The sequence below is a fragment of the Nuphar pumila genome, chromosome 9, assembly GCF_984573655.1.
Source record: "Nuphar pumila chromosome 9, dmNupPumi1.hap1.1, whole genome shotgun sequence".
Lineage (NCBI taxonomy): Eukaryota > Viridiplantae > Streptophyta > Magnoliopsida > Nymphaeales > Nymphaeaceae > Nuphar > Nuphar pumila.
The window spans coordinates 121405738-121430098 of NC_143257.1; the positions used below are offsets into that span (position 1 = coordinate 121405738).

General features: G+C 38.0%; 1 pseudogene; it reads right to left on the bottom strand.

Annotated features, from left to right (window-relative positions):
• Positions 1 to 14037: 14037 nt before the first annotated feature.
• On the bottom strand, positions 14038 to 15306 carry LOC149829145 (inhibitor of trypsin and hageman factor pseudogene; annotated as a pseudogene).
• Positions 15307 to 24361: the final 9055 nt, after the last annotated feature.

The window sequence follows — 24361 nt, forward strand, 5'->3', positions numbered from 1 at the left end:
TTTGCCTTGCAAATTAAGAGGGGCCTCCAACGAGGTGACCAAACATTTCTAGTGGCAGTACAAGAAGAATCAGGTGAGAAGCTCCCTGAGGAAGTGCCGCCACCGATAGCTACGATATTAAAAGAATTTTGAGAAGTAATGCCTCAAGAATTGCCAAAGAATTTGCCGCCATAAAGAGAAGTGGATCATCAGATAGAGTTGGTGCCAGGTGCGAGACCTTCCATAATGGTGTCATACAGAATGGCTTTGCCTGAACTGATAGAACTTAGAAGGCAGTTAGACAATATATTGGCTGTTGGAATCATTCATCCATCGAAGGCTCCTTTTAGAGCTCCTGTACCATTTCAGACCAAACACGATGGGTCCAAGAGGCTATGTGTGGATTACATAACATTGAACAAAATGACTGTTAAGAATAAATATCCCTTACCCTTGATCGCTGATTTGTTTGACCAGTTAGGGGAAGCTCGTGTTTTCTCAAAAATGGATCTGCGATCGGGATACTGGCAAGTCAGGATTGTCGAAGGAGATGCGTCCAAGACCATATGCGTTACATGATATTGTGCTTTCGAGTTTTTGGTGATGCCATTTGGTTTAACGAATGCTCCTGCAACATTCTCTATGCTGATGAACCAAATATTTTATTCATATCTTGATCATTTTGTGGTTGTATATCTAGATGACATTGTTGTGTATGGCCAGGATATGGAGGAACATATGCGATATCTGTGCATGGTGTTTCAGATTCTAAAACATAAATGAGTTGTGTGTGAAAAGAGAAAAGTGCATGTTCGGCCAAGAAGAGATAAGTTTCTTAGACCATGTGGTTAGGAAGGGTTGTCTAAGGATAGATAGTCAGAAGGTAAGGGCTATTCAGAATTAGGGAAGTCCAACCAAAGTTTCGAAGCTCTGATCCTTTTTGTGTCTAGCAAATTACTATCACCGCTTCATCAAAGGATATTCAGCTATCGCAGCGCCTCTAACAAAATTATTGAAGAAAGAAAAAATTGGAAGTGGCAAGAAGATTGTCAAGGAGCATTCGAAGTCCTAAAGGATGCTATGGCCAGAGAGTCGGTATTGCAACTACCAAATCAAGGAAAGTCATTTGAAGTCTATACCGATGCATCAAATTTTGTAATTGGAGGCGTACTGATGCAAGACGACCAGCCTATATCTTTTGAGAGTCGAAAGTTGAATAGTGTCGAACGGTGATATACAATACTTGAACAGGAAATAACCACCATCGTCCATTGTTTGTGTGCCTGGAGGCACTACTTATTTGGGTCAACATTCATTGCCTACACGAACAACGTTTCCACGATATACTTTCAAACTCAAAAAAAGCTTAGTCTCATACAAATTTGGTGCCAGAATTTTTTAGCAGAATTCGATATGATTCTGGAGTACAAACCTGGAAGAACCAATATAGTAGTAGATGCATTAAGCAGGAAGGCCATATTGGTGGCCTTGATTGAAGATGCAAGCAGAGGTATTGGACCTCAAAGTGACCTCCTCGATAGAATTCAAGAGGGCTTGCAAGAAGACCTCATGGCACAACACCTATTCTCCCTGGTGAAAAAAGGAAAAACAAGACGATTTTGGGAACAAGAAGGATTGTTGATGACAACTGGGAATCGAGTATATGTGCTTTGATAGGGATCCCTATGCCAGAAAATATTGAAGGAGTGCCATGACTCCCCTTGGGCAAGACATCCAGGGCAAAAAAGGACCTTTGCGTTGATAGAATGAGTTTACTACTGGCCTCAAATACATGATGATGTAGACGGGTATGTGCGCACTTGCTTGGTCTATCAGCAAGACAAGGCCATGAACCAAAAGATGGCAGGATGGTTGGAACCTCTCCCCGTACGAAGTCGACCTTGGGAAAGCATTTCAATGGATTTTATCATCAACCTATCAAAAGTTGAAGGATGCAATATCATCTTCGTTGCAGTTGATAGGTTCTCAAAATATGCGACATTCGTGCCTGGTCCTAACATTTGCTCGGCTAAGGATACTGCTCGACTCTTTGTGAAGTATTGGGGTATTCTAGAGAGCATTATTAGTGATCAGGATGCTCGGTTTACAGGAAAATTTTAGAAAGAAGTTTTTTGGTTATTGAGATCTAAATTGCACTTCTCTACTAGTTTCTACCCATAGACTGAACATATTAATGGAATGTTGAAAGATTACTTGAGACACTTTGTGAATGCAAATCATAAGAATTGGATGGATCTATTAGATATCGCTCAGTTCTGCTATAATCTTCAAAAGAGCGAATCATCGAGACATAGTCCCTTCGAGATTGTGATAGGATAGCTACCACAGACACCCCACTCTATACCTGCTCAAGGTTGAGGAAAGGCGCCTTTTGCTTAGAACTTTGTTAAGAACTTGCATGATTAGACAAAACTAGCAAAAGCATTTCTACACAAAGTTGCTAAGTGAATGAAGAAGTGGGCAAATCAGGATTGTCGAGCCATCGAGTTTCAAGTCAGAAAAAAAGTGTTAGTCAAGTTGTACCCTGAGAGAACAAGTGTCCTTCGAGGGCATCATTGAGGACTCATTAGAAAATATGATGGACCCTTTTCTATTCTCCAGAGGATTGGCAAACTAGCATATAAGCTAGACCTTCTTCCTAGTTTCCAGGTCCATCCCATCTTTCATGTGTGCAATTTGAAGCCCTTTAATGAAGATGAAGAAGATCTCAGTTGCAGTCTACCTCAGTGGGCTCTTATTCCTCAACGAGCTCCAACCTCTACAGCTATAACACCCCAAAATACCAACTTAGAAAATCATAGATTTTTATAAAAAAATTCTTTGAAAGATTGCGCAAAGCGGAACATCAAAGGGGAAAACACTTGGAAATTTTGAGTGGATTATAGGCGAAAATCATCAAAAGCATGAAGCACTATATGTTCTTTTAAATATAAAATGAGACGATAAGATACACAGTTTCTTTTTATAAAATATCAATCAACTTGGGACATTCCCCAAAATGACCACGAGATTCACAAAAGCTTAGAAGTGTGGGTCCAATCCTCGCAGTGCACCTGCTCTCATCGCACCATCTATCAATCACCACTTGTACCCTATAAAACAGGGTCAAAACTCTTGCAAGCCGATAAAAAACAACATAACTAACCATTTGTGAAAAACATAAGCAAATCTAGCATGATAGAACAATTAGAAATATTTACATATAAGCTAACATAATTGTAAATAGGAATAAGCATGATTAATACTAAGCAGTGTGCAACTAAAATTAGAGACAAAATAACATAACATCTAAGGAGTGACCATATTCTTTAACATGAGCATGTAGCTGAAATTTACACTATGCAAGTAAGAAAAACTAAGCAAAAGTACTCAACTAATAAGTCAACAATTAGTTTAGTTGGTTTGTCTTGCTTACTCCTTTGGGTACGTGAAGAAAAAACTCTCATCATTGAAAAATACCATTAATGTTTATTATTCCATTAAGTGTGATAATTGGGGTACCTATAAACTGAGTAAACCTCATGCGAGCAGTCTACGTCCGAGAGAAACATCGCATAGGTAACAGATTGCAATCTACACTACTGCAGTAGCTGAGGCAGGCCACAACCGGCAACCTCGCCTCCCTAACTCTGAGTGACTAGAGGCCATGAGGATGTCCTTGCTCCTCAAAATGTATCATAAAATCAACCTGTCACTCAGGGTTGTACCATCCACTCTCTCCAAGGTGAATCGTTTTGTGAATGGGCTACTGAGCAATTTATCTTATTAGGCTTTGTTAGTGAACACTCCCTCCTTTCATGGTACTTAGGCACATTTGCCTTGTGTTCCCCGCAGGACAACACGAACAACATAATGAGGTCATGCTCGCCCATTCATGTGCTTTAGCATATCTTGGCTAAGAGGAGCACTTCGCCTGTGAAGGCGATAACCACACATTTTATTTCGAAGGTGTATGACATTCATAATCAAGTGAGTTCAACTCACGAAATGGGTCCAACGCCCAACCAACTCGTCATGAAAATTTCAGCATGTAACATGATCTCAATTCATACTCCTATTGTGGTGCTCTAAGTCCCCTTTTTATTTTGGGACAAAACAAGTGTCAATATGTAACGTGCAACATGATTTATAAAGAAAATGCATGTGAATTCTTTTGAAGTGTTACATGGCATATCATGCTACAAAACTACGACACTTGAATATCAAAGCATGCTCATAGTTGGCATTTCACAACCGTGTCAGGATGTGTGAGAAGTGCATATGACATATTATAATTCATTAGGCATGCTAAAATGTATTTCTATGATTTGAAAATATGTTGTTCCATCAAGACTATCATGTTGCTCAATCTGTGTCGCAGAAAATCACTGTGCTTAAGGTGCTGCCAGCTACACCAATACTGCTGAAAAATTACAGCAAGAGGATCATTGCCAAAAGAGCCCGCTACTGTAGACATTTACAGCAGCTAAGTGCTGCCAAAAGCACGTTAAACTACGAAGGATTTGCAGCAAAAAAAGTGCAGTCATAGGGCACCATTATTGCAGGTTGTTGCAACGCGCGACACACTACCATAGAGCGCGGTTCTGCAAAATTTGGCAGCAGCAAGGTGCCACTCCAATGAGTCGCTGCTGCAGGAAATTTGCAGAAGCAAAAACGCTGCCAAAGATGTGTCATTTTCTATAGAAACTGCAGCGAATAGAGTGTTGTTTGCTACCCTTGTTTCTGCAGAAAAACGCAGCAACGGGGCGCTGCCCCAACACACACTTACTGCAAAAAAAAAAATGCAGCACAAAGGGCTGCCAAGGTATGCACTTTCGCAACCATTTGCGGTTGTGAAACATGGTTTGAAGCAGTGCAGTTGATGCAGAAATTTGCAGCAACCAAGGCGGTCTTTGCTAGACGTCGATTCTGCAACTAGACATACATGAGTTGTAGTGCCCGATGGGCTGTAACATCCATGATGACACGGTCTGGTCTAGCCTGACGCGCAGACCCAGACCGTGGGTGTGCAGTGTGGGAAACCCTAAGGCCAAGACGCCAGACTAGGTATGCACAGGGACTGAGCTCGACGGATTCAACCTAAGTGGGTCTGGTTTGATTAGTCGGACCCCTACGAGTACAAGTCGGGCCTGTACTAAGGCAAAGGTCGGTGCATCAGGATAGTTGAAATGCTATCCAGGAGAGTGTGACACGTTGGGACCAGACATGGACTGGTCTGGATCAAACCAGTCTTGTCCCAACTTAGCACTCCTTGCGATGGTCGGTCCATACGCCGTCCGCAACGTGGATAGGCGTGGCAGACAGGGCAAGGGTGAAAGGACCAGGGCATGTGAGATAGAACCGAGCAGAGGTTGGTCTGAACTGTGCCAGACCCTATCGGTTCCCGCGATGTCGAACACAGGGAGAGTGTAGCTCGACATTGCAGTCCAGCCATGGGGAGGTTCCAGCTGCGAGACCCCTGTAGCATTGTGGCAGGCCGACGTCTGAATTATAGGACGTTCTGACCGGGGTTGCCAAAATGACTCGGTTGCTGTCCATCCAAGCGAGCCTCATGCATCTGGTCTGCAGGGCACCCAAGGGGAAAAGGAAAGGGAGAGGCAACACAGGTGGCCCCGGGCAGTGACAAGTCTGAACCGAACCCATGGTCTAGACTTGTCACCCCTCATTGGTGCACTACGCATAGGCTACAAGGAGAAGTCCGATCCGACCAGGATTGGCCTGCCTGAAGCTTAGCTATAGTTCCCCCAGCAGGTGAACATCCGAGCTGCAGGATGCCACAACTGGTGTCACCAAGGCCACTCAACAAAAGCATGACCTGACAAACTTGAGTTGTTGCCATTAGGAGGGCAAAACCCGGATCTGACAACGTAAAAAAAAAAACTGGCTTCCAGTGTGCCAAACTCGCCCTTCTCAATGAAGAAGAACAAAAAAAAATCGAGGAGGAAGGGGGCGGCTGCCCTGCAACAAACCGACCCATGAACCAGGCAGTTTTTGTTGTAGGTCATGGTCTGCAACCACAATGGTGAGGCTGCCCGAACTCCCTGGTTCAGGCCTCACCCGTCGATTGCACGAGAAATGTGTTTTGAAGGATGAAAAATGCAGGCAATCAAGAGAGAAAGCAATAACAGATTTTTTTTCTTGTGAGTTGGGGTGCCAAAAATGGCATCCCTTGCTCTCAATGTAGCAAGGATGTGTTCCAGCCACCCTCACCAAGATTTTTTCCTTGTGCTTGAGGTCCACACGGCCACAGAGAGGTCGTGGGGCACCCCGCCATGGTGTGGGTCTGAAAAACCGAAATGCATGAAAGAAATCTTGTGTGTGTGTGTTCATGCGATGTGCATTACATACATGAAACAAAGAGAGTACAACCATTAAGAGTTCTAATCCGCCTAGCCCCCATGCATTTCATAAAACACGATGGGAGGCATGGCTTCATGCTAGAAGCTTGATTTTTTTTTTCAAGAAAATGGCAGCCTTGTGGAAAAATATCTCACCTTCACCGTCAGATTTTTTTTTGAGAAAGAAAAAATGGAGGACGGTAGGAGGTTCTCTCCCTTGCTTGGACGTGTAGAGCGGAGTCCCTTGTTGGTACCCGACTCTACACCCAAGTGGAGAGGAATGAAAGAGGTCGGCGCCTAAGGGGAAGGAGAGTTCCACGGTTGGGAGAGAGGGAAAATCGGCTAGGGTTTTCTCTATCTTCTCCTTCTCAAAACATATTTATAGCCTAGGGTTTTAAGAAATGAACAGTGTAGATTTAAAGGCAAGATGGACGGTTGGGAGCCATCCACTCATTGCCACGCCCTTATAGGCAGTTTTCTAAGGATTTTTCAATAATGCCCCTGTATCCACCACCCCTCTAGGCCTTTCATCAATTTTTTTGTCACTTCAAGCCTAAGCATGGGCTGTACTCCAGCATGTGCCCAAGCCTACTAAATGATGTTGGCTCAATGCCAATGTCTTTTAAATGCCTAAGAATGACCTATGAGTGTTGGATTTTCTTATTTTGGTTCTTTCCTTTCAAAATTACTCATTTCTTATGAAATTCCATGAGTGTTTGACTCAGTTTGTCAAAATCCCTCAAATTATTAGAAAATCAAATTTGAATTGCGTTCCTGTGTTCACAAGTTCAGAGGCTCATCTCAGGTGACTAAAAATATTCTTTCAACAAAATTGCCATTAAAAATTTTCCAAAAATTTTATGGGTCTTACAACAGTAGTGCCGGTTTTCAGAGAAATTAAATTCATCATGGATCATGTCAACAATTATCTAGGAGAAGTGAAGAAGTATCTTGTTAAATGAAAAGGACTACCATAGAGTGATGCTAGTTGGGAGTCTCCACAAAATATTCGTCACCTTCAGTAAGCAGTTGAAGACTATTAGAGGAAGATGGTGCCAATTTAGGCGGGGGAGCGTGTTTCACCCCGCCATGCTGACACCTTCTTTCCTTGATATAAATACCTCTTTGGCTCTTTCTAGTGTACATACATGGCTTTTGGCCTAAGATCCTTGGTTAAAAAATAAGTTACGGGTCCCTCCCCCCCCCCCCCCCCCTCTCTAACTTATGAAGGAAAGTTGTTTTCTCTCTCTCTTTGAGATTGTGCGTACTTTGATGTGATTGTACACCCTTGTGAGGAGTGTTTGTGTTGCTTTCCGGACTCGAAAGGCTGACCTAGTTGGGTTTGCCAAGTGTCGTACAGTGCTTCTAAAATAAGCCCATGACAACAGGAAACCAAAAAATTAAGAATCACGTTTTTCAATTGCGAAATTAAAAAAATGTGTGGCCCATTTGTTAAGTAAAGGCATGCAAGGTTAACATAAATATGCCCAATTTGAATAAGCAATCGAGCTCAATAAAACTTAATCAACTTGGGTCATAGAGTTATATAAATATACAATTTTCATATAAGTTTTTATATTTCTAGCAAAATAAACAATGAGAAAATTTTTGCATTGGTGGGTAAGATGTTGGCCTTGTGTACGACAGGTCTACGGTTCAAAACCCATTACTTTGTTGGTGGTTTGAATAAGATATTCCATCCACTTGTCTTATTGCAGTATTTGAATTTTGTATTATTATGGAAGAGGAACTTCATTTTTACAACAAATGATATTTATATGTTCTTCCTATTAAATCTGCTAAGAAACCTACCCAGCCCAAAGAAACAACAAAACCTAAGGCTAAAGAGGAGCCCAGTAATATATATATATATATATATATATATATATATATATATATATACCTACTCATGTCAACATCTATCATCCAGAAAATGTGATTGGGTATTTGTTTCATGTACTGTCCTTTGAAAATTGAAGAGTTCGTAAAGGAGGGACATGGGAATGAAGGTCATTATTGTAATTTGATTTTTATTTAACTTTTATTAAAGAATAATAATAAATTTAAACCCTTGTTTGGCTGTTTTCAGGAAGACAAAGATCCATATCTAGAATTTCATAAATATGAGGCCTATTTTTGCAATTAGAGGCAAAAGTTTGTTCCGTAATTACAAAATTCATTAAAAAATAAAATCAAATTTATTTTTAACCTGATTTCTTTGATTAAGAATTCCTTTGAACTCCAGTGTTTGGAAAAGCTGCAGTAAATAATGTCAACCAATGTACCAAATGTTAGGCATATGCCTAAAAAAAATGTATCATGATATAAGGCTTATCCCTATTCCATATAGGGCTCGACTTGTTCAAATGCATCATGTGTAGAATTTCTTGAGCCGAGCAAAAATTGGCCATCAGGTGAGGCTCCGACAGTGGACAAGGGGACACTGCCCCGCCCTGCCTCACCCCATTTGGAATGGAGATGGAGGACATGAAACGACAATGGAGGCAAGGTTGGAGATTAAAATCAAAACCTGTGCGAAGATGAAGGCGGGGATGGACTTACGCTTTTCCTCACTCTGCTCTGCCCCATCCCATCCCCGGTGCCTGTTAGTAAAATAACTAAAATACCTTTAATGATTTAATAAAATTTCATATAACTCTCTTATATATATGTATTCCTAATTTCTAATCCTAAAGCTAAAATGATTTTTTTCCTCTTTGGGTCGCCGCTTTTCTAGTAAGCTCTCCTTCCTCTCTTTCTTCTGGTCAATGCGGTCCACCTTTGATGGTTCAACCTCCTTCTTTAAGGATGACAATGGACCAAAAAAAAAGGGGCATAGCCATACCCTGTTTACACTGTGGATGGAGAACATGAAATGGGGATGGAGGTAGGGATGGAGGTAGGGATGAAGGATAAAATCAAAACCCATGTGGGAATGAAGGTGGGGATGGAGGGCAGAATTTTGAGATGGAGTAAGGGTGGAGACCTTGTCCCCGCATCAACTCCGTTCCACTGTCATTCCTACCCTGGATGCCTCACATCTCAAGTATGAAACTTATTTTTTAGTGCCACTTTTTAAGCCGTTGATTCCTTGATGCTTTTCATGCAAAGATCGAACATCATAATAAAGAAAAATTTACAAAAAAAGGCACTAAATTTATCAGCTTTTTATAGGAGGCAACTTGTCATTTCCATTCTTACACTTAGTTGTCTACATTACTAGTCTCAAGGATTATGTAAAGGGTTTAGACTTTGACTTAGATTCTAAACCCGAATCTGATTATTAATTAGGTATTTTTTCCTTTGCGGATTTTGACTAATCGGATATGCTTTGGCATCTGAGTGAGTTTTTTATGCAAATCAAAAAACGATTCACCAAGAAAGGATTAAGTTACTCAACTCCTATGAACAAAACTCAAAGAAAAGCAGAAAATTAATATAAATTGCAAAAAAATCAAAGAAAATAATAATATTTAATAATTTAATTTATCAATTGAGAAACTCGTATAATAAGTACTTATAAGGGAACATGATAAATTCTAGGTCTATTACAGATCCAAGATGAATCTACTGCATCAAAAAATTAAAAAATTTGGATCCAAATGAATATCTTGAGAACCCAACTTGCACACAACTTTGCTTCTGCATCATTTTCCCTAGGTTGGAAAAGACTTGCCCCCAAGTCTCGATCTAACTTACACTTCTAAAATTTTTCTACCAGAAGAAAATAATAAATTATTGCAATTCTTGATATATACAGTTCCACGAAAAGAATATCCAAGCAAGTGATAAATGATGATCTGATCAGCTACGAGTGGTGATCCCACCACTTGGCACCATCAAGCAGAGTATCACTTGACAGTAGCCGACCAATGAGGGCCCCTTGTCCCACCTAGATGGTTTGGGAGAGTATCACTGCCTAAAGCTCACGCTAAGGGGACTGGACTCTGCCAGCCTACCCTTTTGGACATCAGATCACCAGAAGGTGGAAAGATGGAGGCAGCCTCCTCCCTTGTTGAAACCTGACAAGAGGATGATTGAGGTGGAGTAGTGAACTTTAGTTGTATGTGCATGCTTGATTCAGGTCCTCTTCTTTCATGATTGTTTTTAATTCTCAGACAATGACCTACAAATTGTCATGGCAAATAAAATGTTTTTAAGAATCACAATTTTTAGTCTAGTTACATACAATTCTAATAACAAAAATGATGATTTCATATTTCTAATTAAAAATAATTAAAGTAGCTAATGTTACTATTCTAACACAATAAAAATCATTTTCAATTCTATAATCAAAATTTACAACCAAAATAACTTAACCTTTTGGTAATATAATACAATCTTTTAATGACTACAAAATCATGGTTTGACTAAGTTAAATTATTGTTATACTGGCCATAACTTATTTAATAAAAACTTCCATGAGGAAAGATAGGCTAAGAGCCACCTTATTAAACCTTGCACCACATAGATTTAACCTTCCAAAATCTTTCTTATCCCTTTAGCTTACTAAAGCATCGCCCGTAACAATAATCAAAACTTGACACTAGCATTTCAAGCACATTAGAATGAAGCACCTATATAGTCTTTATATTTAAATAATTAAATATAAATATCTATTGAATCTAGTTTTCAAGGTCTATAATCTATCAAAAATTCTATAAACAAAGGTCAGTTCCTTTAATCTAGCATCTAAAACTTGAGTATAAAAGTGTTGCATCTAGAATTGCATACATAAAAAAAAATATTGACCCACTATTGCATAAACATCAACCATTTAATACATGATCATAAATTACAAAATTCAAAGTGGTTATCTTATAAACATGTTTCACATTGATCACAAACATCTTATAAACATGTTTTCCTATTGCATACACATCAATAAATCTAGAAAGTACATATCCATGAGTACTAGTTGTGAGCCATTGCAACCCCTTCGTGGAAGCGTGTATTACCTCTTCCATGGGATGAACTCTATCCTCCCCTTTCTCCACCCTTTTTTCACTGTCAAGCTTCACCTCAGCCTCCTTTTTTTGTTGTAAATCCTCTTCTATCCTCTCACCAACCACAACCTTCTTCTCCTCCCTTAGGTTTCTTCTCTACCCTCTCACCACCAACAACCTTACTCTTTACCACAACATTGATCTCTTTATTTGCTTGAAGCATATCTTGTCTCTTCTCCATAGTCTCCTCTACCTCGGCCTTGACAACCTCTCCTTGCTGGTGTTCCTCCTCAACCCTCTTCACCCTCATGATATACATCCTCTCCATTTTTATCTCATCATTGCCACTACAGGTGGCTATGTCTTTTGCTTTCTTTAGTCGGGTTTGTAGGTTAGTAACTATCAAGAAATCCAAAGTTAATGGATTCTTACACTCCTTAAGCATTGACCGCTCACTATCATCTCCCTCTTTAAATGCTTCCTAGATGATAGACATGACTGTAGATACAAACACATCCTTTTTATAGCAATTTTTTTTGTATTGAAGCCTCCTTTTTAGTGAATATGTTTGAGGCTTCTTATTTGATTGCATCAACCTAGACCTCATCTTATATCAATGCTACATTTTTTTATGAATTATATCATAAACTCATACTCTTAGCCACATGTTTCCTATTTATCCAAGTATCAAACCTCTCTCATGCCACATATTACAAACCATCAACCAGTGGGTATTGTTTCTAAAAAAACAATATTCAAGAGAAAACAATTTCAGTATATTACACAAGATTTATGGTAGAGAGAGAAAATTTAAATGCCTCTCTATAGCACGCGCATATCCTACCAATTTCTATGATCCATTAATAGGTGTTGTTTCCTTAATGACAGTTTCTTCACTCATTATTTTTATAATAAAAAACTAATAATTTTTTACACAACTAAATTCGAGGATATAAGTAAATAATCAAGCAAAGAAGACTCACATAAAATTGAATTGCATAAAAGAAATGGAATAGGGCAATAAAAATACAAAAATAACATAAAAATTATGCCATTGTTTCCTAATCATCTTTATAATACAAAATAAACAACCAAATTCGATGATAGAGACTTACCAAATTAAGGAAAAGAAGTAGACAAAAAGTGACTCACATGAAATTAAATTAAACAAAAAATAAAATAGACTATTGAATATGCAAAAATAACTTGAGAATTATGTCATTGTTTCATAAAATGACTTATTCATGTCTTTCAAAATTTAACTAATAACTATTACAATGAGCGAAACTTGTGCTTACAAATTTTTTTTGCTATGATGATATGTCGAACACTCAAAAACTCGTTTGATGTGCCACTGCATGGTAGAGATAAGGCAAGATAAATGTCACCTTGCTGAAAAAAACATACCAGGAGAAATAGATTGATGACTACAAAACCCTAACTAAGAATCCTAATTTTAAGCAAAAATGGTCCTCATATGGAAAACAAAACTTTCATATAAAACAAGCTCGCATTTAATGCTTGTACAGAGGTTCACAAATATTTTGTGTGAGGATGAGGAGATTCACAAAAAAGTCATGAGAATATTTGTGAATCTCATGTTGAATATGTGAATGTCTAGAATGTCCACAACTGAGGACATAAGTTTTTCATATACAAAAGATGTCTGTGAGTCTTGTCAATAACCTCAGGAGAACATCTGCAAATGTGTGAAGGACATTCACATGTGCAAGTAAGGATATTCTCATCTTAATTATATTTGTTTTGCATTAATAAGAGTCTCACGTATAACACTTGCTGATGTGAACCTTTTGCAAATGTCTGAATTTATGGATATGCGTCCTGATGTTCTGTAATTTTAATTAAAGGAGGTTTGCATATTATATGTGTGAAGGTTGAGATGTCCACAAATGTGTGAAAAACCTATAATAAAAAAACATGTAAAGGTAAGGACGTACACACATATTTGTGAAAGTCAGGATACACATTTGCGAATGTGTATCCAGACTTTATAAGAATTTTACTAAAAGGTGGTTCACATGGTATTTGAGCAAAGGTCATGAACTTGTCGAGCTCAAAACAGAAAATACATGAAGTTTTAAGGATATTCACAACACAAATTTAAGAAAGTCGGACACATATTTGTGAACGTTTGTCTTGACTTTAAGCAAGTTTTTAGTTAAAGGAGGTTTGCATGATGTATGCAGGAATGTCAAAAGATCTGCAAGTTTGATATGATGAGTTAGAACATTTCAATTGTAGAAGGTTCACATAGGAATTGAGAACCTCAGAAGATGTGTACTTTTGATATGTGAATCTCCTTTGTTGGGATTAAACTTAGCTAAGTTCAAAAAATTCAGATCAGTGAAATGTTCATGATAATGTCCTTTTTATTGAGATGCTGTGACCTTCAGATGCCATATGTATCTATCGCATGATCAGGTTTGCTTATGTGAAAGGTAAAAATGGCTTAAAAAGTCAAAAATCAAAATTTTAAATATGGGAGGATTTTGTTAAATTGTGAGGCACTTTGGAGATCATGCCATTTTCCAAGGACAGTAGGGACATTTTCAGTAAATAAAATGTAACAAAAAACTATACCAAGAAATAATCTACATAGAAATACCCACATTAGTTCATGTAAGAGTGGGTGTCGAACACCAATAGCAGTTATTGTTGTTCAAGCGAGCTTCAACAATACTATTGCTGTGAATCATCATTACCAACAAGGCTTCCAAAACTCATCCATGATATTGACAAACTTTTTTATTCATTAACTATTTATGTTGATACATAAATGGTCATCAAGCAAACTTATTTAGTAATTATAAGTAACATTGTTACATATTTAAGAGCCATTTATCGTATGATAGGGGTGCTAGCAACCCTTCCATGGGTGTTAACCCAGACGCGAACGCGGTCGCAGCGAAAATCTTTAGTAACACCTGTTCCCACCTTCACAATGGCAGCCTTTACATGGTGGTTCTCCCTTTCAATAATGGCTGCGGCAATCCTTCCTTGTGTACCCACCAGTTCTGGCCATTCGCTCTTACCTGCACCCAATTGTTGCATCCCATGTTAGCATCTCATGGTCTTGAAGCAAAAGATTAATGATCAAAATAATCACAATTATAATGTAAAGATAAATGATTTGGTGCAACTTCATCAGAAAGTCCTTAGAAGTAGAGTTGATCTAAGTTATGGTAGACGAATCCGATCAATAATTAACCAAGATCCAGTCTATGGCTTCACTAGCACAGTTTTTGCCATACTACTACCTATGGGGTTGAGTGGCCCCTCTCTCTCTCTCTCTCTGATGAGAAAAAAAATGCAATGTTTCCATGTAAGGAGCAGCATAATGCCTCAACATGTCCCTATACTTGACGAAGCCCAGAGAAAACATGCAAACTAGGTTGCAAACGGGTAGGATATAATTAGATATCCCATCCCAATCCAACATATTACTTTCAGATTCAGACCCTATAATAAGATCCAAATGTGATTTTGGATTGCATTCTGCTTTGCTAAATGGGAATTCATTTGGGATTGGATTTTTTTTAGTATTTTAAGTCGGAACAAATTTGGATCTTGATCAAGTTTTGTTTCTCACATGTAAAGATCTTAGTTTTTATTGTTTTCATCACAGGTTCCACTATTACCACAAATATTTTGGATCCGAATTCAGCCCTACTGTATTTGATCTTATCTGCATAGTAAATTTCAATTGCAGATTCTGATCTAGCAAGAATTTGCCTGTATCCAATCCATTTCTAGCCCTAATGCCAAGCAATCATGTACCCAATAAAACAAATGATCGATTTCATGTTCTAGCTAATAACATGCAAAGCCTAGGACATTATCCAAACAGGAGTTAAAAGAGGAAGATTGTTATATCGATGCGCATGAATGATGTATATAGATATACCTTTGCAATTGCCGACAGCCATGGATGATCCAACAAGGAAGAAGAGGATAACAACCACCCCTATGACATTCACTATATTTGATGACCTGCATCCCATGGCTTTGTGTTGGGTTGTAATCTCTCTCTCTCTCTCTAAGAGGTTCACTTGCAGTTAAGGTAGTACTAGTTGAAAATTTATAAATGAAGTTCATTACAAGTGGGAAATTTATAGACGTCGTTCCATAAATTTGGCTACTTTGACTAACATGGCCGTCTTGTTTGAATGTTATCTTTACAACAACAGAGAGAGAGAGAGAGAGAGAGAGAGAGAGAGAGAGAGAGAGAGAGAGAGAGAGAGAGATCTAACTTGTACTTGAAGAAACTGAAAAAGGCAACAGTTGTGATAAGGCTTATCCCAATATAGGAGGATAAGCACTGTCATCATCTGGGGCTTTGGATGTCATTCCCACCTACCCCCATGAAGGAACTTTTATGAGAAAGCTGAGTTGTTTGAAGTTTTTTATAATGATATATTGAACTTTTTGTTCTCACCTTTTTATTAGCAAATATCGCCAATAAAATTAATTAAAAAAATCTTTTCTTACATAGAAAAGTAAAAATTCAAAAAAGACGTGATTAATAAATAGCTTCATGCTTTGGGGCTATTTCTAGTTTGTTTGTCCCTTATCAGATACAAAGGTGCACTCAGTGGCCACCTGGTGCTATTTTTTGTTACTTTATCAAATATAGGATGCAAAGGGGCATTCAGTGGCTATGGTGCAAATGAACCAAGTTAGGGCAAAATTAGGAGGCACTCAACAAATCTTTTTTGTTAAAATGCTTGGCTAAACAAAGGCTAAATAAGGATGGACATCGAGTGAAGAATATCCAATGTTCAATGACAAACAACTTATAACGTTTTCAGTCTAAATGGGGGAGCCACATAGGGGTGTCAATGGGTCAGTTTTACTCGGACCCAACCCTGACCAAACCCTATAGGGTCCGGGAATGGTGACAAATAAGAAGGCCTGATTAAGACCAGGGTCCAGACTTGAAGGTCTCGTTAATACATGAACCCTGGTATAGTTTGTGAAATTTTATACTAGACCTGGGCCTGATCTGAGTTCAGATTAAGACCCAAGAATTTTCATTGTAAAGATGATAAAATGTTATTTTACCAGGTCTGGTTCATGTAGTTCTTACTGGGTCCGGGTATGGTTTCTGTTATCATAAACCCGATTAGATCTGGGTCCGAACCCGATACCATACCCAAAAATCTGGTCCAAGTCTGGATCCACCTGGGTCCAAACCAAACCCAACCTGTTAACACCCCTAGAGACACATGGTGTCTGTCCCTCTCCATAAAAAAAGGGGGGTACATGTCTCCCTTCCTATTCAGTGAGCCAAACACCTAACCCCCTGAACACTGGATCATGCCTCAACATCGGGTGGGTGACATCAGGCCTTGACCCCATTAGAGCCTAAGAACTTTAACCCTAACCCAAACCCACTGAAATCCTTACCCGGCCCTTGTCAAGTTCTAGCTCAATCAAAAACTTTTGGAGATATATTGAGGTCATTTTGGATCCAGCCCTTTAGGATGAGTTTAAATCATATATGGCCCTTGGACAAGATAGCACATGATGTCCACTAGCATCTGTGGATAGGACATGATGGATTAGCCTGACCTGTCCACATGCCAAAAAACAATTTTTTTGTGTGCCCATGGTTGTCCATCCTCCATTGTTCAATGGGGGCACACTCTATTAAGGGAGATGACACAAACATAGTGGAGACATTGGACTTGAGGGTGAGTGAGAAGGAAAGTGTTAATCCTAGTGATTCTAGGCTTAATCGTAGTAATTTGGGGAATTATGAAAGTTGTCAAAAAGGGTGACAATTAAGAAAAAATAGGAGAAGCAGGAATTGCAACACAAAAGATCAAAAGAGAAAGTGTTGACACCAACCATCACCCACATAAAGAAGCCACACTACAATATGAAAACCATGTAGGAGCTATATATCAATAGTGCAATACATCCAGACAAGAAAGGCAAGAGGTGATTCAAGATGGCCTTTCCACAACATATTAGGAAGTTCATTTTGTGAGAAGACTTCCTTTGTTGAGTCATGCAATAGACTTGTTTTATATTAATGGAATCCCTCAAAAATCATGTAGAGAGAGATAGAAAGAGAAAGAGAAAGAAAATAATGAGAGTTCTTACCTTTCCATGGATGTAGGCACACATTGGTGAACCACATAAACTATATGTGTGTTGAGTGCCTCATATATCTCTCACAACCTTTACATGGTATCAGAGCAGATACAATCAATTCGGTAAAATCATCCCCTATAGTGCTCTCTAAGTTTTCTCATGGCCAGCTCTAGCTTGTCAACTAGTTCAAATTCTTCTTCCAGCCCTGTTGTTCTGTAGAATGTCTTTTCCACTCTTGTCTTCATCAAACTTGACAATTCAAACTATTTGCTATGGTGATCACATATATAATCAGTCATGTATAGTCAATACCTAATCAAGTATATAGACAAGTCTTATCTGCAACCAAATCAGATTGTTGTTCAAGGTGAGTAGTCATCCCCCAATCCAGTTCTTTATTCATGAAAAAGGGAAGATCTACTGACCCTTAACTGGATAAAGGATACACTCTCTGAGCCTGTTATGCGTCAAATCATAAGATTCTATACTACCTAAGAAGTCTGGCTTGCACTGGAACATTCATATTCGTCACTCTCTAAGTTAAGAGTTCTTCAATTAAAAAATAGAACTTGAAAATGTTAAGAAAGAAGAAAAGTCTATGGTTGAATATCTCAACCATGTCAAATTTATTGCGGATTCTGTGAGTGCTATAGGTAATAAAGTCAAAGATGAATATCTTGTTCTTCATGCTCTCAATGGTCGCTCTTCTGAATATGAAAGCTTTATTACTACTGCTTTTCAAGATAAGCTACCTACCTTTGTTGAGATTTTTGATATGTTTCTTACTCAAGAAAAGAGACTTGAGTCATTTATAGCTAAGCAACCACACCAAGTGGAATCCAGCTATACTGCTTTCTTTTCATAAAGTAGTATAGGTCAAGAAAATAACTTTTAAGGTCATGAAGGAAGAGGTCATGGATTTAGTAGGAACGCTAAAAATATTTTTCAGTCTCAGAAATCTTCCTTTAATCCAGCTCCCAATTCTAACCAAGATGGTCATGTGGTTGTTCAATTTGATGGACTCAAAAATCACATGGCTTGCAGGTGTTATGACATACCCAAGGCTTTTGTTGTTATGACTATAAGCTCCTCCTCCCAAGATGATGTTTAATACCTTCATACTAGTATCATAAATCATATGTCCTTTGAGGATCATGACATGAAAGATAAGAAAGAGTACCAAGGAAATAACTCTATCATGGTAAAAAATGGTGTTAATATGCCAATCTCTAATTTTAGTAATATTTTCTTCAACTCAAACTCAAAGTCTTTTATTTTAAAAGATGTTCATCGGGATCTTAATATTAAAAAGAACCTTTTGCTTGTGGCCAAGTTTACTCATGACAACAATTGTATGTTTGAATTTAACTCTAATGGATTTACTGCGAAGGATTTAGAGAAATGAATCATCCTTAAAAGAGGATTGATTAGGGTCGTCCTATACATGTGGCATGATTTTTCACCCAAAAATGGTAGTAAGAAGACAATGGCGTTCATTTCTATTAATGGAATAAGTTCAGTTACTTGGCACTGTCGATTAGGCCATCTAGAGAGGAAGGTGTTAGTTGCACTTAAGAAAAACAACGTTTTATCTATTGATTTGGACACATTTCTTCAATTTTTTTCTACTTGTGTGATTACCAAAAATGCATAAATTAACTTTGGATCATGTAGATTTTCATGCATTTCAACCACTTGAATTAAATCATGTTGATTTATGAGGACCTGCTCCATGCGTGTCAAGACAAGGATTCATATACTATCTTCTTTTGGTTGATGATTACTCAAGGTTTTCATGGTTTTTCCCATTATCTAGAAAGTTTGACACCTAATGATGTTTTAAAATTTTCAAACCCATTGTTGAAAAACAACTTGTGCATGAGATCAAATCTTTTTATTGTGATGGAGGTAATGAATTTCTTAATAACAATTTTTTCTGGATTTTTAGTAAGCTATGGTATTAAAAGGTGGTTGTCCTATCCTCACACACCACAACTAAACAAAGTTTTTGAAAGAAAACACATCCATGTGCTTAAGATGGGTATAGTTTAATGATGTTTTTCGCATGACAGATCATATTATAAACAAACTCCCAAGTACCACATTAAATGATAAGTCACCTTTTGAGATGGTGTTTAAAAGGTCTTTTTAGTATGATTATTTCAAAATCTTTTGATGCACTTGTTACCCCCACCTTGTTCCTTTTAATCAGTCTAAATTGTCACCTAAGTCCATACCTTTTGATTTCCTTGGATATGAAACATTTCATAAAGCCAAAAGAGTCTTTATCTCCCATCATGTTGCTTTCGATGAGCACAATTTCTAGTATGCAAGAATACAAGAACCCACTATTGCCATTGAAGTAAATTCTTGGCTTAAATATCAATAGTGCAAAGAGTTTTACTCTCTTGAGAAGACCACCAACCAACATGTCTATCTAAACAGCCTGATCGTTAAACCTGATAAGCAATCATGCATCAACCACTATGCAGCCGATCCTACTACTCAACATGTGTCTCAAGAAGTCAATCATGTTCTCCAACCCGATATTCCTAGTGAAGTGGCTCCCCAAACCGTGTTTCAAGAAGACTCTATCAATTTTGGGTTGAACATTTCTACTTCTAATAAAGGGTTCAATCTTGTTGTGGTGCGACCATGGCTTTAGATTCAATCATTTGGGTTTTGACCAAGAGATCATAAATATATTTTTGTTGTAATAAAAGGTCATTGATAGCTTTGTGAACCTCAATTTCAAGAAAAATACATGAAGAATTCCAAGATCTTTGATAAAAAATTATCTAACAATGTTGTCAATAAGGTATTTTATTTCTTGTTGTGAGCTCCCTTTACTGATAATATCATCCATGTATACCAGAACATATATGACAGAGTGAGCAAATCTCTTAATAAATAAAGAGGAACCAACTTTAGATTCCATAAAAGCAAGTCCAACCAAATAATTCTTAAGTCTTTTATAACAAACACATTTGGCTTATTTAAGACCATAAAGATTTTTAGTGAGTTTACATATATGATATTTATACTCTTTACTTTCAAAACTAGGAGGTTAAGACATATATATCTCTTCCCTTAAGAAACCATGTAAAAAAACATTGTTAACATCTACCTATCGAATTTGCCACCCTAACTAGTAGCAATAGATAAAATGACTCTAATGACTCTATCAAAACTGCGTATACATCAAACATCTCTTCCTACCCTATGGTGTGACAATCTTGGCATATTATATCTTGTTGCCAATCTTATTTTTTATGCATGAACAAAACATATTAAAATAGACACACTTTGTAGATGAAAAAGTTGCCAACCAGAAAATTCAAGTCAAATTCATTCCCTTTGATGATCAACCTACTGATATATTTACTAAAGCTCTTGTGGGACCCAGATTTTGTTCGTTATGTAGCAAGCTCAATCTTCATGACATGGCGATTGGCTTGAGAGGGCAAGGGAGATGACACAAACATGGTGGACATCTTGAACTTGAGGGGGCATGAGAAGGAAATGGATGATCCTAGTGTTTCTCATCTTGATCCTGGTGATTTGGAGAATCATACAAGTGGTCAAGAAAAACAACAGTTAAGAAAAGCAGGAGAAGCAAGAATTGCAACACAAGAGATTATAAGAGCAAGTGTTGATATTAGCCATCACCTACAGAAAAAAGTCACACTACAATATGACAACCATGTAGGAGCAAAATATCAGTAGGGTAGTAATTTCATACAAGAAAGATAACAAGTGATTCAAGATGGCCTTTCCATAATATGGCAGGACCACTAGAGTGGCATGCCCCACCCTGTATGGAGACTTGGATCCCAAAAGAGTATAATAACATGGATTCAATGCAAATTAGGAAGTCCATTTTATGAGAAGACTTCCTTTATTGATCCATGTAATAGATTTGTATATTAATTGAGTCTCTGCGAAATTGTGTAAAGCGAGAGATAGGGAGGGAGAGAGGGAGAGAAAGATAATAAAGAGAGTTCTTACCTTTCTATGGATGTAGGCACACATTGCTTAACCACTTAAACTATTTGTGTGTTATTTGTGTGTGTTGAGTGTCTCTTATATCTCTCATAACCTTTACACACTGAGCAGTGGCAGATGCCAAAATGACATTTGTGGGATGCACCATTATTACATACCATGTTTGTGTGAGTGTGTGGATGAGTATAGGGCCCATGCTCAATGTGTCTCGTCGATGGTGATTCAACCATACCCTTAAGCCTTGTTAGTAAATAGGTGAGTAGGCCAGGCTTCACTGAAATGCTAGAGGTCACCCACCGAACAATTCACAACAAGAAATTATAATTGAGATAGAAGAGAGATAAGAAAGGAGCAGAACATAGCAGAAAAAATGCAGAACAAACGATGGTTAAACCATGCAGTTTCAGACCCTCTCCCTAAAAGAACCAAGAAAGGTCGATCTGGCTCCTGAGGAAGATAAAGATGGGATCCAAAAAGGCTATATCACAGGTTTGTTATAACCAACAATTGAAATTGGCCATGACCAGAATTGTGATAATGTGTCTTCCACAAATTGAATGAGAAAATGGATGATTGAAGCAATTTTCCAGCAGGTTTTGAGTGACTCTTCAAGAGAGCCATGAAGAATTAACACAATTCACCATGAAGGATGGAATTGATAGATCCTTATATTTATAAGATGTTAAATAAAATATGGCAAAAACTATACAAGAAGTGGTTCAGGTAGAAATAGCCACAATAGGTCATGTAAGTGTGGGTGTCGAACACCAATAGCAATTATTCATGTTCAAGCGAGTTCCAACAATACTATTGCTGTGAATCATCATTACCAACAAGGCTTCTAAAACTCTTCCATGATATCGACAAGCTTTTTTATTCATTAAATATTTATGTTGATACATAAATGGTCATCAAGCACACTTATTTAGTAATTATAAGTAACATTGTTACATATTTAAGAGCCATTTATCCAATGACAGGGGTGCGAGCAACCCTTCCATTGGTGTCAAGCAAGATGCAAACACGATCGCAGAGAAAAATTTTAGAAGCACATATTCCCCCCCCCCCCCCCCCTCCTCAAAGGCAGCCTTTACATGGTGGTTCTTGTTGCATCTCATGTTAGCAACTCATGGTCTTGATGCAAAATATTAATGATCAAATTAGAGTTATTTTCCTGTATTAAACCCATGGTTCTCTATGGGTGTTAACAGGTTGGGTTTGGTTCAGACCCATGTGGAACCAGACTTGGACTAGATTTTTGGGTATGGTATCGGGTTTGGATCTAGATCTAATCGGGTTTACGATAAGAGAAACCATACCCAGACCCAATAAGAACTACATGAACCTGACCTGGTAAAATAACATTTTTTATCATCTTTACAATGAAAATTCTTGGGTCTAAATCTGAACTTGGGTCGGTTCTGAGTCTGGTATAAAATTTCACAAACTATACCGGGGTCCATGTATTAATGAGACCTTCAAGTTCGGACCCTAGTCTTAATCAGGCCTTCTAATTTTTCACCATTCTTGAACCCTATAGGGTTTGGTCAGGGTTGGGTCTGGGTAAAATTGACCCATTAACACCCCTATGTGGATCCCCTCGGTTAGATTAAAAACGTTATAAGGTGTTTGTCCCTGAACATTGGATATTCTTCACTCGATGTCCATCCTTATTTGGCCTTTGTTTAGACAAGCATTTTAACAAAAAAGATTTGTTGAGTGCCTCTTGATTTTTCCCTAACTTGGTTTATTTGCACCATAGCCACTGAACGCCTCTTTGCATCCTATATTTGATAAACTAACAAAAAATAGCCTCAGGTGGCCATTGAGTGCACCTTTGTATCCAATAAGGGACAAACAAACTAGAAATAGCCCCAAAGCATGAAGCTATTTATTAATCAGGTGTTTTATGATTTTTTACTTTTCTATGTAAGAATAGATTTTTTATTTAAAATTAATTTTATTGGCGATATTTTCCATCCGAGAGAGAGAGAAGAAGAAGAAGAAGGCAACTCAACCCCATAGGTAGTAGTATGGCAAAAATTGTGCTAGTGAAGCCATAGATTGGATTTTGCTTATTGGTTGGTTTTGTCTACCATAACTTAGATCAACTCTACTTCTGAGTGCTTTTTGAGGAAGTTGCACCAAATCATTTATCTTAACATTGTAATTGTAATTATAATTATTTAGATCATTAATCTTTTGCTTCAAGACCATGAGATGCTAACATGAGATGCAACAAGTGGGTGCAGGTAAGAGCGCATGGCCAAAACTGGTGGGTACACAAGGAGGCTTTGCCACAACCATTATTGAAAGGGAGAACCACCATGTAAAGGCTGTCATTGTGAAGGGGCCAATATGTGCTACTAAAGATTTTTGCTGCAACCGCGCTTGCATCTGGGTTAACACCCATGGAAGGGTTGCTTGCACCCTTGACATAGGATAAATGGCTCTTAAATATGTAACAATATTACTTATAATTACTAAATAAGTGTGCTTGATGACCATTTTTGTATCAATAGAAATAGTTAATGAATAAAAAAGTTTGTCAATATCATGGATGAGTTTTGGAAGCCTTGTTGGTAATGATGATTCACAATAGTAGTTTTGTTGGAACTCACTTGAACATGAATAATTGTTGTTGGTGTTCGACACCCACTCTTACATGAACTAATGTGGCTATTTCTGGGTGGACTATTTCTTGGTATATATTTTTTGTTATATTTTATTTACTGATCCTTCGAAAATGGCACAAACTCCAAAGTGCCTCACAATTTCCCCAAATCCTCCTCATGTTCAAAATTTTGATGTTTGACATTTTTTAAGACATTCTTACCCTTCACACAAACCTGTTAAAGATCATGCGATAGATACGTACGACATCCGAAGGTCACAAGATCTCAATAAAAAGGACATTGTCATGAACATTTCATGGACCTAAATTTTTGAGCT